Raw genomic sequence first — 19598 nt, 5'->3', positions numbered from 1 at the left:
TTTGGTATGCAGTTTCACTGTAAAATACATGTTACTGGTACTAGCATGGAGTATTAACTATATTCTATAATGCACTGACAGTATTATTTCAAAGACTTGTTTAATTGTTCTTGTAGTTTGGACGTAATTTGTACATTGTTACTTTTGTTATTTAGTGGTAGAATAGTTAGTAGTGTAGCAAATTATTTGTGGATTATTTATCTTGATTTCCAGGTAGGTACTTTTTAATATAGCATAGCTCACATATTCTTCTTTGTGGCTAATGTTATTTTATTAATAATGGTGTGTTTTGTTTCACATGATGCCTCTGTAAAGAAAGAGATGAATATTGCTTTCTGTCGGTGTTGATTAGACATGCTCAATATGCGTTGATGGGAAATTTGTTTTTATAGCATGTGTCTTGTGCTTGTGATGGGTTCATCGTGATAATATGACATACATAAAATGTCTTTTTTAAATGAAGTTTTTTCTTTTAATGAAAAGACACTGTTTGTGTAAATTTGTTCTTACTTATCCACTTAGCATGTAGGTTATTGTTTTGTTTACAATTTTTGTATTGTACAGTTGATTAAATTTAGATTTGCACTTGAAAATTTTGCGTTGTGTTGATTTTACAATTAAAATTTCATGATCTCTGAAAAAATCCATTTTCATTTGTGTAATTTTGTTTGATGGGTATACAATGCAGAGAATGCGAACAAGGAAAAGAATAATAAAGAACGATATCTAAAAGTTGAAAGTATATTGAAAGTTGTCTTAGAATCCAACATGAAGTTTTGTCACCGAGGCATATGTAGATGATGATCCACTATGATTTATAAACTTTCTGGATCATACTAAAAGCTTGTATGATCAATATTTATAGATTTTTAGATTTAATTTTTCTATTTGCCACTGCTTCAATTCCAGAAATACTGGAATGATACCAGGGCAATTGGTGTTTTGCAATAGAGGTAGATAAGTCTCTAAACAGAAGTTAAATGTGCAGAACAGTTGTATGTGTATGGTGATAAGTGGGTTACGTATCCCAACTTATGAGATAGGCATTCATGTTCTGTGGCCAATATCCATGTTAAGATGAGAATGTCAGAAAAAAGATGGACCTACGTTATTATTGGGTGGGCAGCTTAATGCCAAAGCAGCAGCAAAGAAAATCGGTAGTATAGAATGTGGAGCTACAATCCACCCTGTGGAGCTACAATCCAACAGCAAGATAAATTGTTCAAAGGCTGCGGTCTCGAGACCCCAATCTTGTTGACAAGCCGAAGTTTAAATATCCAATAACAACCAATACTGATATCATGCTCCATGCTGTAGAAGACCACTTCGAAATAGCAGAGGAAATGCATGCATCTCAAACCACTATCATCCATTACATCCACAACCTTATTCCAGTCCATGTGACTTCGAGTGGTACACCATGAGGTGATCTCAGAGCAAGCTCAGCAGCTTATTATGCATCGTCAAAAATCCACATGGTGACAGGCTTTGGTGAAGAATTGCAACTTCATTACCATGATAAATTCAAGGGACATTACTATACAGATCTTCCTCTTGTTCAGCTCTGCACACTTGATGAAAAAACCTGCACCTCTCATCCACAACTGCTTCTTTTTTGTTTTATTAATGTTCAAACATTAAATTCAAACTGATATATAAATGCTTTAAATAGTTCCAGACCAAGAAATTTTGTTTGTGTTACTGCAATATATATAGGGTGTATATAAAGTGAGTCCCACTTTCAAGTATTTATCATTCAAATACCATGGTACGCAAGTGATATTTTACGACCCACATGATGCACAAGATGTTATGGTTTTTACAATCCTGACATTGTAATGCCTCAATGTGAGTGTCGTGTGTGACACAACAAACATTGATGTGATAGACCATCTTCTGCCAGACTCTGCACAACATTTCGGGTGTGACTGTTGCTGCATCTTCTTTAATCTCCAATCAGTTCTCATAGATCATTTGACATAGGCATGAATGCTTTGCCTTGGTGTACCCACACAAGGAAAAATCACATGGTGATAAATCCAGGGATGTTGAGGGCCATGCTATGAAGGCAGGTGTTGCTTTTCCCTACTCATCCTATCCAATGTCCTGGAAATATGTGATTGAGGTAGGCCAAACTTATTTATGATAATGGGGTGGTGCCCCCATCTTGCTGGTACAGGTAATCACCAGAATCCTCATTCAGTTGCGGCATAAACCATTTCTTGATCATGTCAAGATGTCATTCCAGTAACTGTGTTCTCTGCGAAAAGGAAAGGACTGTACACCTTTCAGTGTGACATGGCACAAAACACATTGGGTGAATCACATTGGTGTTCAATCATGGTGTGTAGATGTATCACATGCAAAACTATAATGATCCTTTGCAGTTTGTACATTTGCATTTTCAGCCATTTCCTTAACACTTTCCACACTTTCTGGTGCAACATTTGTAGCTCACAAGCAGCTCTGTACAACTTCGTAGGGCTATGTTGAAATGCCTCGAGTACTTGCTCAACACGTTCACTGGAAACTGGTGGATGCCCTTTCTTGTTCCGCGGGCACAAACGACCTGACTCCCATTTCACAATCAACTTCCTGCTGGCTGCCTCTTTTCTGTATTTAGTCTGAAATGAGCTCTGTGCACTAAAGTAGCATAACAATTTTCATTGAATTGAAGGATGCAAATGCTTAATGAGCACCAGAAATTTCCATATTGTGTTGAACTGCATACCTGTAACTGTGACACATGAGTCATCTGGATATATTGGCAACGAAATGAATTGTAAGTAACTTAAAGCGTTACTCACTTTGTATACACATGGTATTTTTCTTCAATTTAGATATTCTTGATAAATTTTCAATTTGATTCACATTAGACATTCATAACTCAGTTATCTCAATACAGATGATATTTAAAAAAAATAATGTGAATGTAACTTTGACTTTTAATATTATATTGGGAAAGTTTGGGTTATGTAACTTTTGAATCACTTTCCATTGAGACAGAAGGTGGTGTCCAAGAATAGACTGAAGATAAGTAGAGGTGGGGGAAGACACCAAGACTATTCTAGTAGATGGAACTGAAGAGATTAGACATGGACAACGGCATCCATAGGAGTTTTCATCACAAAAGAGCAAATGAATACCAACAACAAGAGACTAAAACATGATTTAGAAAAGAGCATTTATAACTTTAGTTCAGATCAAATAATATGTTGTCTTTAACCAACTATTTTGTTGTGCTTAAAGTTCCCATTTCACTGTTCTTTGTCTTTTACGAGGGGATATCAAAAAGTAATTGAGTAAATTTTTTACAGTCAAACGGAAATGTATTCACCAAAACTGAAATATACATTTGGAAGTACATGTATTTCGCCACCTTTCCACGAGATGGCAGGTGTGTGCGTAACATACCCTACACCTCGCGCACACCGAGAGGCAGTTGTTTCAAAATGGCAGCTACGTATGAGACGTTCGACACAGTTGAGCTGCGGAGTGTGATTCGGTTTCTGTGGTCAGAGGGACAGAAACCACCTGAAATATATCGTGAGTTGTGTTTAGTGTGTGGTGACACGTGCAGGACATTCACAAATGTCTGTAACTGGTGCGCAAAGTTCAACGCAGGGCATGTAAATGTCTTTGATGAACCCCATTCTGGATGGCCTTGCAGATTCCACACACAGAGCAATGATGACGCTGTGGAGGCATTGACTCAGGAGGACCGGCGGTCAACAATCCAAACAACAGCAGATGCAATGGCTATTTCATATGGCAATACATACACCATCATCCACGAAGAACTTGGCTATCGCAAAGTGTCAGTGAGATGGGTCCCCAGACAGCTCACACCACAGCATATGGAGGATGGTATGGGATACAGTCTTGAGTATTTGCTCCGGTACCAATGGGCTGGAAATGCATTCCTCGACCGCATTGTTACCAGGAAGGAATCCTGGGTTTTTCATTACACCCCTGAACGAAAGCGACATAGTATGGTATGGAAACACACTAACTCGCCCCCACCCAAAAAATTCAGGACAACCCTGTCTGCAGGAAAGGTTTTGCTTACCATTTTCTGGGACAGCCAGGGTGCTGATTTTGGGGTGAAAGGAGCAACTGTAAATGCTGCTGCACATTGTGCCACACTGGATCGTCTACGAGCTGCTCTGTGTCATAAATGTCCAATAAAATATCTGGGAGGAGGTCATCATTCTCCATGACAATGCTCGTCCCCATGTGGCTGCATCAGTGACATAAAAAGTCAATTCCTGGCATTGGGAAATTCTGAAGCATCCAGCATACAGTCTAGACCTGGCCCCATCAGGCTTTCACCTGTTTGACCCACTGAAGGAACACTTTGCCGGCAAACACTGCAGCTTCAACACTGAAGTTGTGACAGCCGTGCGTCATTGGTTACGTGTCCAGCCAAACTATTTCTACTGCATGGGCATCAAAATATTGGTGTCACGGTGGGATAAATGTGAATGGATGTTATGTGGAAAAGTAGAGTAATGTTCAACCTTCAAAATTTATATTTCAGTTTTTGTGAATACATTTCCGTTTGGCTGTAAACAATTTATTCAATTACTTTTTGATATCCCCTCGTATATTGTTGCTCATTTTCTTGAAAGAGTTAGCCTGGTGCAGTCAATTCTGTTATGTTCCTTGCTTCGTACTGTAACAAATTCCATACTACCTGTTGCTTCTGCAGCGAGAAGAATGACTACTCTAAATGATCTACACTGAAGCCTTCTAAGGGTATGGCTGAAGAAAACTGAAGCACAAGGGAAGTTTGTTTCAACAATTTATTCACTTTGGTACTTCGTTACAGTTGTGTAACTTGAATACGAGATATGCAGAAAGAAAGATTCACAATAATTGAGCCTGTTGAGAAGCCTAGCATATGAAGCTCAACTAAGTGGAGGCCCCACTGAGGAACCAACTTAAGCCAAGCCCCTAATAGTTACAAAGGAGACTAAAGGAAACATACCACAAGATAGAAATCTCAAGGTTTTTATATTTGCAGTTTGAATCTCGTATTCATGATTTTTTGAATATTTCAAAGTAATACATTAAAAATATTTGAATATACAACAGATAAACTTGACAAATTATTTGAATCAAATTGATGTTCATTTAATTTTTAACAAATTTTTGTGTAATGGATCAAATATTAAGTAGACCTCTATTAGTAAATTACATGCAAGTGAATACATTTGACCCTTACTAGAAAATTCATGAATACAAGCTTAGCTTGCATGCCAGAATGATGTCATCAAAAAATTCCCAAATATATGAGGGCATAACAGTGTCAATCCTCTGCAAATGAAAGAAAAATGTACATGTAAAAAAACGAAGGAAATTATATTTTAAAAAGAACTTAATAAACTCATAATTTTCTTAATTTTTTTTATTGATAATAATACAATAGTAAACATCTTTAAACTTGAGACTTATTCCAACTTTTCAGTTTAATAATATACATGATGAATGAGTTAAGACTTATTCCAACTATTCAGTTTAATAATATACATGATGAATGAGCTAAGCTGGAAATAAACCAAGTAGACTTTGAAGACAATAATATCAAGAGGAAAGAATGAGAGAAAAATTGGGAGATAAAGATGAATTAATGGAAAATAGGAGGAAGAAAGACAAGAAGATAAAGAGGAAATAAAAGCTTTGATAGCAGTAGTTAGAAACTGAATGTGAGATAAAAAGAAGGAATTAAAGGCAATTATAGAGGACAGCCGAAGAGAGATCCAAGTGGAATAGATGTTCAGTCAAAATGGGGATAAGAATAAGGTACTTGAAATAGAGGAAGAAAAGCAAAGGAGACTGAACTAGTCAGCTTAAGAGATAAGCTAAGATTGGGAACAGGTAAAGTGTAATCTGAGTAAGTTTAGAAGATATTGAGGAGGAAAGAATTAGGGGGGGAAAGGGATACATGCGTTGAAGGTAAATTACATGAGATGCATAATTTGGTTAATAAAAGCTCAATCAGTTTCTTGGGTTGTCTTATTGCAAAGTTTGGAGCACATACTCTAATCTAGTTGAGAGATTAGATCAGGACAAAGTTATAACACCATTAAGCCTTGTTTCCATGATTATGAAAAACTAATTATGCTGACCAAGGCAGTAATGTATTACCAAAAAACGTAACGTTTCAACCTTCTAGCAAGGTCTTCATCAGACTCTGTATCAAGTACAAAAGTCAACTCTGGAAGCTGGTATTAACCAAGGATCCGAAGATTAGTTAATTTCCTTAGCTGATACAAGACATCTGAGCAATTTGAACAGTAACCAAGAAAGTTCTGTTTGTTTCTGAAAATTTCAAGCTTCAAGTGCTCCGCACACTTTGAGTTACAAGGTTAGGCAGATATGATGAAAATCAGTTGCTGGTGGTCACTAGCAGGTTATGGTCAGTGCAGTTCAATGTGAGCATCAGTGAGGACAGGTCAAGACAGCGTGATAAGGGCTTGCATGCTGTATGAGTTTAAACTTGGAGCAAATGCAAGAACGGCAGAAAAATAAATATGCCAGGTTTTCGTCAATAATGTGGTGAATGAGTGGACAGTGCAATGGTGGTTTGAAATATTCAAGGACATTAATGAATCCCTCAAAGGTGCAATAAGTGCTGGATGACCAACATCTGTAGACAATGATTATCCACGGTGCTGTTGAGGTGAACAATTGTCGAACATGTGATGACTTGGAGGAAGAATTCCATGTAGGTGCAGAAACCATTCAACAACACCTCCATCAGCTTGGGAAAATTGTACAGTCACGGACACTGCCGGCTTGTAATGAATACATTGACTTTCAATGGAATCGTTACAAGCCGGCAGTGTCTGTGACTGTTCAAGGAGGGTCGAAGGACTCCACATGCCTTGACTGCAGCTCGGAAGGCAACACGAGCAGATCCCGTATTTCCCTGCTGTGATGTCTGGGGAAGGATTTCTTTCTGGACAGAGTGTTGACATGCGATAAGTGTGTTCTTGACGTTACTCCACATTGGTTAGCATCTCATGAACCCGTTCCAAACAACTGAAACCACCACTGCACTGAGAGTATTGTACATCGCAAACTGCTACCACCTGCCCAGACAATCAATGCAACTGTATTCTCGGCAGCTGGAACATGTTCATGAGAAACTGAAAAATGTGGTGCCAGTACTCTTGAATCACAGTGGTGTCCTCTATTTAGCAGATAATTGAAGGCCACATTGGCCACTTTATTTGCCAGATAGTACCTCATTTGATTACCATCTATTCCATTCACTGGACAACCAGGGGCATGCCGTGACCTTTCGTGATAGGCAAGCGATGGGTGAATTTTTCGTTTCGGTTAATTATAACAATTTCAAATACAGGGTGCGGCACTTAAAACCAGCCCGTCCCTTCATAAGATATCATTAGGTGAACAATTTGAATGATTAAGTAAAATTAAAACAAAAGCAATACGCCAAATGAAATTTAATGTTGTGTGTTAAGATTTCTCACCTTCACAATAGATGCTGAAAGTGTCCTCCACCCACTTCAACACATGTCTGAGCACGTTTCAGGAGATTCATGTACACCTTTGTTAATTCTTGAGTGGTGATGCTGTTCATGATATTCTGGATGGAGGTCTTGAGTTCTTCAATTGTGTGTGGATTTGTTTTGAATACTTTCCCCTTTAACATTCCCCACAAGTAAAAGTCACAAATTGACAAGTCGGGTGACCGAGGAGGCCACAGGCCTTTGCTAATTGTCCTCTCTGGAGTAAACATTTCATGCACACGGGATAGTGAAGCATTTGATGTGTGGTTTGTTGATCCGTCCTGCTGAAAGTAACAGAACTGACGCTCCTCTTCTGTCAATTGTTCATAAAACTCTTCCAGAATTCCCAAATACACGTTACTGTCTACTGTGGTTTCAAAAAATATGGGCCCCATAACGCGTTGTGCGGAAATGGCACACCAAACACCAATCTTTTCGTCATGCAATGGCTGCTCGTGGATTACGTGTGGATTCTGTGACGACCAATAGCGATTGTTTTGGGAATTTACGTATCCCGACAGGTGAAACCACGCCTCGTCACTCATGATGAGCATCAGTGGATCCAAAACACCACTGGCAACATTCGTCAATAGCCATGAACAAAAATCCACCCTCTTCCCTGGGTCAAGCTCCCTCTGTTGTTGCACTACACTTATCCGGTAAGGTTTTAACTTCAGCGCCCTTAACACACGTCTACAACTTCGCTCACTAGCTGGAACCTGTTGACTTAATTTCCTCGTTGATTTACGAGGACTTCTCGCCATTATGTTCTGCACCTGCCTCCGTAATTCAGGTGTGCAGACAGATGGTCGTCTGTCCCTGGGAGCATTTGCAACAGATCCTGTACGCCTCCATTTCCCAATCAAATCCTGTATTGTGCATTTTGCTGGGACAGGACGTCCTGGAAATTTCTCCTGAAACAACTTCCTTGTTTGCACAAAGGATCCGGTGCGCACAAAAGCTTCAACAATTGCAACACGCTCAGGAATCAAATACGGCATTATCACGGCTTCATCCAACAAGGCCTGATTCTCAACTGCTTTCACTCGACCACGGGTTCACAAGCCACCTGTTGGTGAGAAACAGAATTAGTAACTCATGCAACACCATCTTCTGTTGACATGTTCATTTAGATGTTTTACATGTTCATTAGCAAAGCAATTACATCGGGATTACAGCGGGCTGGTTTTACATGCCGCACCCTGTATAATATAGGCCTACACACATCCCTACTTACAATAATGTGCATAATGGTGACGTATCGGGCTTGAGTGTGTGAAGTGCATACGTACCGTCAAATCAAATCTTCGCTGCACGGTTTTTAAAGAAGGAAAACAGCCTTTCGATATAACTTTTAAATTCCAACCATGAAGAAAATTATGATTTACCTGATATTTGAGGGCAACTGTAAATTAAATTACGTTCTTCTTTAACCCTGAAAATAAGAAACATCCTATTAGCATAAAGTTTCGATATTAAATAAACGGACGGGTTTCGGTTTCTTACTTGGCTAGAATCATGACTTGTCTTCAGTTGGATGCAAGCGTAGATGTGATTCTGTGAACGTTCATGTCTTTGCACTGCATTATAAAAATTGCTCAAATCACTCACCGTAGCCTGTATAGTTCCATCAGTGGCGTGCTCAGGATTTTCGAAAGGTAGGGGTTATGTATACTTTTTCTTGGTAGTCAGCCCTCATTTTGTCATATTTTCCTACCTTTGACGTTCTTTTTTAGGAATACTTGGCAAAAGGGGGGTTATAACCCACATAACCCCCCCCCCTTGGGCACGCCACTGAGTTCCATGGTCCTAAATTTGTATTGAATAAAACGAATGGCCAACAAAATAATATATTAAGATCATTGCTGCCACATAACCACATAATATAGTTGTACCGAGATGTTTTAAACTGCCTAATGAAAACTTTCCCATCTTTCTTAGTTGGTTTGGTTACAGCGTCTTGAATAACGTAGTGTGGAAAACGGCACAGTTCTGCGTGCTCTGGCTGGTTCCACTCGAAAATGATCCGCTAGACGCACTGGTGTTGAACCCGGTGCTTGGTATTTGTCTGCTTATAATGGAAGTAAATGGAGTTTTTGCTGCAACGTCTGATTCTTTTACATGAAGCATTTCTATGAATGTGATAATTGCTATGTTATTTGGTATGGTCGCGAAGATATTAACGAACATTCTAGACAGTCGACCACGTCCTGTTATCGTCATACTTTAGTTAATAATACGGGAGAAAAAAATACGCATGGAATGCTCTTGGCAACTAAATTTTTGTGTATGAATTAGGTTCATTATTATTATCATCATCATCATTTCTTTTAAAGATATACACACAAGCATTTGTATTTTTGATATTTACTGTCTCTTTTCTTCCGCTTTAATGATAATGATGATTGCATGAAACGACAAGGGGAACCCCACAAAACTTTCTTAGTGCCATCGACATGAGTGTAAGGCAACTTTCAAATCAATGGGACAAGCGACACGGGATGTTCATACTGTCACACTAGTGACACACACTTCCAGACTAAAATAGCATTCATTGCACATGAGGGTCCAAACAGCAAACGACACGTTCATATGGCGTATTCACGTGCTACTTGTTACTTCGATCGGAAAGCTCCTTAAAGGAAGGGTGCTCAGACCGAAGCGACGTGCTACAGGGGGAGTTCACAAGTAAGTGACAAGCGACATGGTGCCTTCAGTCTATTGGCAAGCGTTCGCTGCTAATTGTGTGAACAACAGATAGGCGACACGAAAAACCGCACATTACAACAGATCTAGGCAACACGATAAGTCACACGTGTCGCTTTGTTGCTTGTGCGTCGCTCAAACTGGGCCATTTCCTCAATAGCTTGCAACATGTTGCCGTGGTTTGTTGTTCGCGCATGCGCGATGCAATGAGTGTCTTACTTTAGGGCGATTGCGCACCAAAGCGATAAGGGGCACGCGACACTTGTCGCTTGAGGATTTCACCAACCGAACGCTGGCCTGTGCTTCCCGTCATGCCGCTACGATGTGAAATGTTGCTCTTGATTGGCTCGTTTCCAAGCAACATGTGTCGCTTCAGTGTGAAAGTTGCCTTGGACCGAAGGACCAGTGTTGCTTTGGTGTGAAATCCTCATATCGTTTGTCGCGTGTTGCTTTGGTCTAAAATCTCCTTAAGGAAACAGTGCAGTCAGAGCTTGTGTCCCTACGGTTCGAAAGGCTGCATTGATTACGGACTGCTCGCTTCCAAGCAACACTTGTGGTTTGTCGCCTCGGTGTGAAATATCTCGCAGGATACTATTTATATTCTAATAACATAGAAAAATAAAACTCTAGTACACAATCCAACCCCTGACGTCCGGAACACTTTGCGATGTTTCTTCTTGTGTTACGCATGCTATTTATTTATTAATTTTGTTTTACTTTTCTTTCCAAATTAATGTCATTTCGTGACTGCAAATCACTCCACAGATATAACTGTTTCCGTAAATTCACGTACCGCCTTTCAAGACAAACAAATCTACATAATATATTCCAAATACTAACAAATCCGTATTACTTTCATAAGAAAATTAGCACCGACATTGATCGCACTGCCATCTATGTTTCTCATCCGTCTGGGGAACCAGTTTCTTGGGTCGTTTTCCACACTACGTTATTCAAGGTGCTGTAGTTTGGTTATGAACAATTCAGGACACTGTCGCTCATGGTTCACAAGCTCCAACCTTTCACGTTACGTTCTCGAACTGAATGGTTTTGAAAGAAGGCCCCTAATAATCAAGTCCTTACCTGCAACACTGCAAATCGATGGCTCGTCTGGTATGTCAACCATGGCGGAAATTTTCAATGTAGAATCATACTTTTACATCAGGTACAAAAACACTACACAAAGAACAGAAAAACACAGCACAATATCACAGCAAAAAACAACAGTGAGAGAAATCTGGCAGGATGCTGCACTCCCACATGCATGTACTTTACATGCCTGCAAGCATTTTCTGGGAGGATGACAAGTTTTGTCATTCCAAATCAAAACCCCTAGCTGAAACTGGCCTCTTCCCAGAGAACTGTAAACAATGAAGAGTTGCTAGATGTACGTTAACATAAGAAAAGTAATCCAAACAATTGAAAAAATCATTCTGTATTCCATATTCTTATTCACTTACGACATAAGCATACAGCAATAAATATCGTAATATCCAATGAGGAAAAATACAGACTCTTGTTTGATTTTTGTTGCTTTTCTGTCACCTTTGGGTAATTGCGACAATGAGGATGAGTAATGATATGATGAAAATGGAGAAAGGATGCTCACAAAGAACACCCAGTCCAGGACTCAAACCCCGGGACCCCTGGGCCATCATAGCGCACTGTTCTAACCACTTCACCATGGAGCTGGCTACAGGTTCTTGTTACTTGCAAAGTTGTCACATATATATGCGTTGTTTTATTTTTCTGTGTTCATTGGAAAGTACATTTGGATTACAATGATGTACTCTACATCACACATGTGTGGATATAAAGAACATGTTTTGATTAGCACGTTATTAAAAATTGCTGATAATGTAGCAAAGTTGTCTGACAACTTTCTGTATTTCTTTACCTGTGTTAAGTTAGAAAACGTTATAACTAAATCTGCTCACATTCTATTCTTCTTTCAAGATCTTTGTATTACTGTTAAATAATAGCTGCTAACTGTAAAACGTTATATTCGATGAAAAGGAATATTACAATTTCTTATGGCATTGTCTTTCAACAAATTAGAAATTAGTCATCTAAACTTGCATTCCTTGTCAGGGGTTTATCCAGAATTTTGCATCTGGGAGGTGTAGGGTTAAGTATAGAGCCAAAAAGGGGCATTGAGCAAATTTGGGGGTGGGGTGGATAAATCATTCTTCCTTGTAAGTGGAATATCACCCTCTGTTTGGCTCACCAGGAACCGCCACTGGATAAAAGCATCCTTAGTTATACACAAACGGACTTTATTTTGAGGCATTAGAATGTCTATATTAAAATACTTCATGCTCAGGAACAATAATTATTTGTAAAATTACAAATGAAAAAGATGAGTTAGAAATTACAAACTTCTAATAAACCGTTAGCTATCAGTGAGCATTTTAATAATTTTTATAGAACTTGAGAATTGGCTGTATGAAAACTGTAATACAGGGTGGTTCATAAGTGTGGAAACATTCATCTAAAATAAATACAGGCAGTCTTTGTCACTTTCTTTTGTGACACCTGTTCCCAGTACTAAAATGAGAGAATGTAACATGTCATCTTGGTTTAGATATTCATGAGGACTGTATTCTTGCTCTTGTGCTGTGCTTGGACATGTAAATTGTGCAAACAATTATTGAAAACATGGGGAACGTACGTATTGGCTCATATTGACATATAGCAATTTGTTGATTGATTTTGTTTATTTTACTTTGCATTTCCGCCACTTTTGGCTAATCATGAAGATGAGGATGAGTGATGATTGGTGAAATTGTTGAACACCCATGTCCAGGTTGGAACTCAAACCCAGGACCCCTGGCATCGTAGCATGTTGTGCTAACCACTCTGTCATGCAACAAGGAGAAGAGGCACTTCTGAGCCTTCATTCAACTCATGAGCCATGGGCGTCGGGAGGGAGGGTCGAACGGATTGGTGGACCCCTCCTGAAAATTGACATTGTTCGTTAAACAGATACAAGAAAGTCGAAAGTTTGTTACTCTTATTGTTAAGAAAAGAAATAAAGTTCATTTAGTTAGTATTGGAAGAAAATAATCAAAGTAAAAATGCATTGGATGGAAAACATTGAGTGAAAAATACACGAACAAGGTTATATTCTACCATTTCATCCAAAGAACAAATGGTTGCACAGTTTTCGAAACTCTTTAAGAATTACAGTTGTAGGTGAGAGGTCGCACAAGGCACTTTATGAAAAAAGATCGCCCTAACATTTAAAGCCTTTTCTTGAACGGGACGTGCAAAAGTTAATATCAAAATGCATTTCAGATACTAACTGCATAAAATGCAAAATAAATAATGGAAAATAGTTGTGCAGGTATTCACTCGTTTGTTGGGTTGTCTCTCCCCATTTATATAATAATGATGATAATAATTATAATTATTATTATTATTATTTTGAATAAAATTTATTTTGTTAGTTTATAATATTTATTATTGTATAATAACATTTATAACCATGGTAATACTACTTATTATTTTTCTACAATTCAACTTTTATCATTTGCCTGATCCCCTCCTGCAAACATTTTTGGCGACGCCCATGACATGAGCTCATCAGCAAAAGTTCCAGTTTTGATTCCCAGCACTGCATGCAGTGTCAGTTCCAGTTAAACTGGCATCCTCTGAGATACTTCTTCAAAGAAGCAAAGATATGTTCGTAGGGACAGCAATGATGCCGGTTTCACTCGAATGATGTCAAGCATGAATTAAAGGTTGTGCTCCGACAACAGGACCCCGAATTCTATGAGACAGTTCATGAACCTCGTGAAGCGCTGGGATAAATGCCTGAACCAGGAAGGAGACCATGTGTAGTATAAAGTATCCTATTACGTGAGTCCATTTGTATTAATCTAATAAATTTGCAGGCTTTGTATTATTTTTTTCTGATCATCCCTCGTATATGGACTTACTTTCATTTGCCTTTCATTGCTTGAAGTTTGCATACAGGAGTGAGTGGGATAATTATTAATTGACACAAATTATGATAAAGCAGAAGCAGCCTTATGATTTGGCACACACGGGTGATGGATGTACTTTGTAGAAATTTAAGCAAAAAATGAAGCCCCAGCCAGGATTCAAACTCAAGTCTCTTGTATACCATACCCTTGCTGTACCAACTGAGCTGCAGAATTGACTGATTCAGTGTGACAGACATGCATGTTTGAGTCCTGTTCAAACCTACATTTTTGGCTTGGATTGAACAAATCCTCATAGAATCGATGTGAACGCATGGCATCAATGCATAAAAGTATCCCGAAACTTGAAGGAACTCCAAAGAATACAACTGTTCATTGTTCCAGCTATCTCATATAATATCTAGTGAGAGATTTTGGAACTGCTTCATCACATGGATTAAAATGGAAAACACAGTAAAAGTGCATTGATTATTGAGCAAGTATTTGCGCCTGGAGAGGTCTAAAACTAATGACAACCACTCAAAACATCCTATGTCACAGTTTATCATATGTTCTCACATGCAGGCGCATCGCCTGATAGTGTTACGTACATATTAAATACACACGCGCACATATATATTTATTCGAAAAATCCTTCTTTGATGTTTGACGATATACACACAATTTTCTCTGACACGACGTCTTTCACGTCTGATAACTTTTTTAGATAGTTGGCAACACTTACTCCCGTGGTGTTCCACGGATTAGGTTGAACACAATTGCTGTGCGTGTTGCATCAAACTGGCAGCTAAGGGGTTGTTGCTCACTATACCCCGAAAATGTTCACTGCGCTGTGCCAATGCGAGACCTGATGCAAGTGGCAATACTTCTTGCTTTCGGCACCAGAGCGCAGCATATACAAGGCATGTCTATGGGGACTCGAGATGGTCTGCGCTACATAGTTGCATATGTAGAATTTAATTTTAATTATGTCTCTTGATACCGTTATTAAGTGCATTGTGCGTTGGGTGTGTAGCGTTCAATTACTTGACCCACAGTGAGTATTTTATTTCCTGTGTTATATCTAGTAGCTCAATTATAGGCTTTGGCCGGTCATCCTTTAGAAGCGAGTTTGTGTGCAAATGTATCTATTGCAAACAAGAGTACTTACTGATTTGCTCGAATAAGTGGCTAAAGAACACACGCTAAACATGCACTTTCTTTAGCCACTTATTCAGGCAAATCAGTAAGTAGTCTTGTTTGCAATAGATACATTTAAAAAATATATAAATATATCTAAAAGAGAATTGTTATTCTTTTTTCATCGACAGTTCCTGTAATTGATTAATTCACTCGAATGCATGGACACATCCTGGGCGTTTGTTACCATTTGCACATATACAAGTGACTCACTTCCAAAAGACTGCTTCTGGAACGATTTGTTTCGTGCAATACATAAGATTGATTGTTTGATTGATTGATTTGGTGTTTTAAGTCCCTTTATCCACAGTAAGACTAATTGGGACTGGACCTACAATTTTAAGTGGGATCCGAATCACTTTGTGCCTCCATCGGGTATCGAACCTGGGACCCCTCGATTACAAGGTGACGACGGGTTAACATGTTAATGACGACGATGATCAGATGTTACTATATGTTTTAAATCAGTGGTTCCCAAAGTGTGTGCCATGGCACCCTGGGGCACCGTGATTGACTTACAGGGGCGCTGCGAAATGTTCCAATATTTTCACTGAATTGTTAGTCAATGCTATGAATGTTTCAAGTATGTGCTTATTTAGTACATTTTTACATATGAAATGTTTCTGAATTTGAAATAAGTGTTTAATTTTTAACTTAATGCATGCAATGTTACAATTAACTGAACGTTGCAAGTGTTAGAGAGGGCTACATTCTGGGTGCCGTGGAAAAATCTTGAAACACTAAGGGCACCGTGAAGCAAAGAAGTTTGGGAACCCTTGCATTAAATGGTCGAAAATCAATCTCTCTGAACCATGGCAAAATGATGCTAGGAGGAAAAATACGAAACACGAGGGAAGAAGGAATACGAGCAATGTCACATTGACTGATACTTAATCATAAGCATCACAACAGAGTTATTGCGAGCGGGGGGACATTCTGTATAATACTCAAATATCTTAATACACAAAGTACATTTTTGCTGGACTGGACGTGTCCTCCCCTCTGTCCTGCTAATGATGCACGTGCTTTCAATTCTGAATGAATGTCGTTGGTTAACATATGGTCGGTGTAATAGAAAGTAGATTGCGAAGTATGGTAGTCTTGCATTGTACATACCTGAGATTGCTTGTTATACTAATTAGTTTGCACTAGGCATTACTAATTGTAAATTAATACAATTTAATAAATATTTTATTACTTCAAATATAGCGTGATTTTTGGGGGAAATTGTTGAAAATAAGTTGAACTGGTTATTTTTACTTTTTCAATTGAAGATGAAGTTACAAGGGAGAGGAGTAAATCTGCATTGAGTATAAAATATTGTGAACACCCGTATGTGAACCGCACACTGCTCACATGATAATTGGGGGGGGGGGGGGGATACATCTTGGAATATGACATGCAGTGTTACACTTTCCAAAAAACTTTTCCAAAATTTCAATTCACTGTGCCTATCTCTTGAGAATGCAATCTATAAAGTTCTGCAACACACAAAACTCCACCAAATGCACCTTTGTCAAGCCAGAAATTGTTTCTACAGAAGTATACAATGTAGTGTCAGGCTTACAATATAGTATAGGTCACCTTTTATCTGCTTACATAGATAAGATTTGTGATAGTATGTATGTTACATGTTTCACCAGGTGGAGCTTTGTGTGTTTGCATAAATTTAATATGTATTATATTATTTCAAATATTTGCAGTTATAGCAGGAAGCAACATGAACAACATCATCTTACAATGCAAATGCATTTATTATGACTGAATTTTCTGTATTTCTGCTCACAGTTGTAAGTAAAATCTGTGCACAAATTATACTTCCAACTTCTTTACACTTCCCCGAGTTCACATTGGATTCTCAACACACGTAAATATTCCAAAAATTCAAAGTTTCCTGTATTTTGAATAAAGTCATTTACCATGTATCATGCTGCACAGATAAATGTAAACAAATATTGTATCCCAGTTCCAGTGACCATAGTGGCAGCAACACTAGCGCCACAGTATTAATTTGAATTGCTAATAGTGCTACATCGAGTTTTGCAGTGTGCTACACATGGTGGAGATGTCTGGAAAGAACTCCTCAATGAGTTGCAACCATTAAAAAATTGAAAAAGTAAATGCCAGAAAGTCTAGTCATGTTGGTAAATTGTAATGTCATTCATTGTCAGAAAGAAAGTTGTCCCCTTCAATGGTAGAGTGTGTTGAATGGTTGGCTCGCAATATCACAAAGCAAGTTCCGGGTTTGAATCATTGCCTCGACATTGGTATCTCTTTGTGAGTGCCTATTCTGCCACTTAGATGTAATCACTTATCTTCACTGGTTCAATTAGCCAAAAGTTGCAGAAAATATAAAGAAAAAAATACTAAATACGGAGAAACTAGTACTCACTTTTATCTGCGAAGCTGTTTTTTCCCCCAAGCAACAGTACAGCAAGTTCCAATGGGGATAGTGGCAGTAGCCACTGAAATTAATTGAAAAACAAAAAACAGCTTTGCGGATAAAAGTTAGTACTAGTTTCTCCGTATTTATATACTACTGTGTCGCTCTTTTCCCAATTATGAAAAAAATACTAATGCAAAGGACGTTTCTTGGAGTCCCTTGAAGCCACTGTGCTGCGAGCATACTCCTCATTGCTGGAAATTCTGTAATGTTCTAGTAGATATTCTATTTTGATGCTCTATATTCAGAAAGATTACATCTGTTTAAATTCATCCTCCACTCTGGGCTGATTTTGCACATGAATTGGATTTTTTGTTGTCCAGATATTTTTGAATAGAAAATAAGGTCATGGTACTACATAACTATTTATGAATGGAACCTGCATGAAGATTCTTGTGAATACTGGAAGATTAATCTTCAAAGCAATAGATAACTTTGGAAAAAGCCATTACTGCACCTGGGATGATCATATTTGGGCCTCCCCAATGACATAGTGATAACGTTGTCACCTTGTAATCAGCACTTTCTGGGTACAATACCCAGTGGAGCCACATGGATGGCACAGTGGTCCCACTTTAAACTGTAGGTCTAGTCCCAATTAGCCTATCTGTGCGCAAAGTGGACTTGAAACAACAAATCAAACAAACAAACAAACCAGGGATAATATCCAGTAGACCATTTGGACGCATGCAGACCGAAATGACAAACAACACTTGTTAGTGAACCTTCAGAAGTAATCAAATCTTTTTTTCATAAGGACAAGCTGCAAATACAGCTTTTTTGGCTTTGTTATTTCTGTTTGTGCTCCTATGGGCCATCATTCATCTTTGATATGTGAAGGGGCTAAGTTTTGTTCTATTTGAAAGAACCACAGTGTGAAGACACTTAAGTCAACATAAGTGGATATTTAGGGCCAGTTCAGACTGTCACTTTGGTTGAAAACCCCTGTGTTGTGTGTCTCCTTCCACTTGTCACTTGTTGCTTGCTGTATGCCTCTTCAATTGTGAAATTCCCATGTACGGCAACTTTTCACGCTTCCTTTCCACATACTATGTAGCATTCTAAAATGAGTGAGCTTGGAAATTGTGTACAAAGTAAGTAGTGCCAAGTCTGTAATGTTTTCTAGGAATAAAACATAACATTACATACAAAGTTCAATAAATATTAAGGAATAAACTAGAAAGTCAAGCAGAAGTCTTATAAATGAATAATTAAGTTGTTTTTTTATGTTATGAGGAGCTGGTAAGTTAATTTTAGATCCAGTGTAGTTTTGTAGAATGTGTTTACACTGTTGAAACAACATCTGTTATCTTGACATAAGCTTTTCTTATTGACACATTAGTGATGTTGTCCTCATGTGAGCCAAGTATCGCTGGTACTCAATTCTCACTTACCTGTTCACTACTAAAGTCTATGGTTGAGCAATCCCTTTACAGCTCTCTCTTCCCAGATGGATATTCATTCTTTTCATTCAATGTTCATTGGAGTCACATAACAGCCATTAATGCTGTTTCTTGTTATTTACTAGTAACTCCCAAGTTCCTAGATGCTGGGTCAACTTTGGATTCTCGCCCGACCCTGTGGCCTAGTGGTTAGCACATCGTGCTGCGACGCCAAAGGTCCTGGGTTCGAATCCCGGTCGGGCTTGGTTGTTTGTGAATGTCCATTCATCAATTTCATCACTCATCCCCATCTTCGCAAATTAGCCAAGAGGCAGAAAATGGGAAGTAAAATAAACTAAATCAATCAATCAACTTTGGATTCTCACTAGAAACAAAGTAG

The 19598-nt window shown here is 38.5% G+C and overlaps 1 protein-coding gene across 1 annotated transcript in view; it reads left to right on the top strand.

Moving 5' to 3' along the window:
• Nucleotides 1-19598, top strand: part of HBS1 (translation elongation factor EF-1alpha (GTPase) HBS1) — an 86645-nt gene that overhangs the window by 28930 nt on the left and 38117 nt on the right. The window lies entirely within an intron of this gene.

The sequence above is a fragment of the Lepisma saccharinum genome, chromosome 14 (assembly GCF_977018435.1).
Source record: "Lepisma saccharinum chromosome 14, izLepSacc3.1, whole genome shotgun sequence".
Taxonomy (NCBI): Eukaryota; Metazoa; Arthropoda; class Insecta; order Zygentoma; family Lepismatidae; genus Lepisma; species Lepisma saccharinum.
Note: the sequence above shows the minus strand (reverse complement) of the source record. Positions and strands in the feature narration are given on the sequence as shown.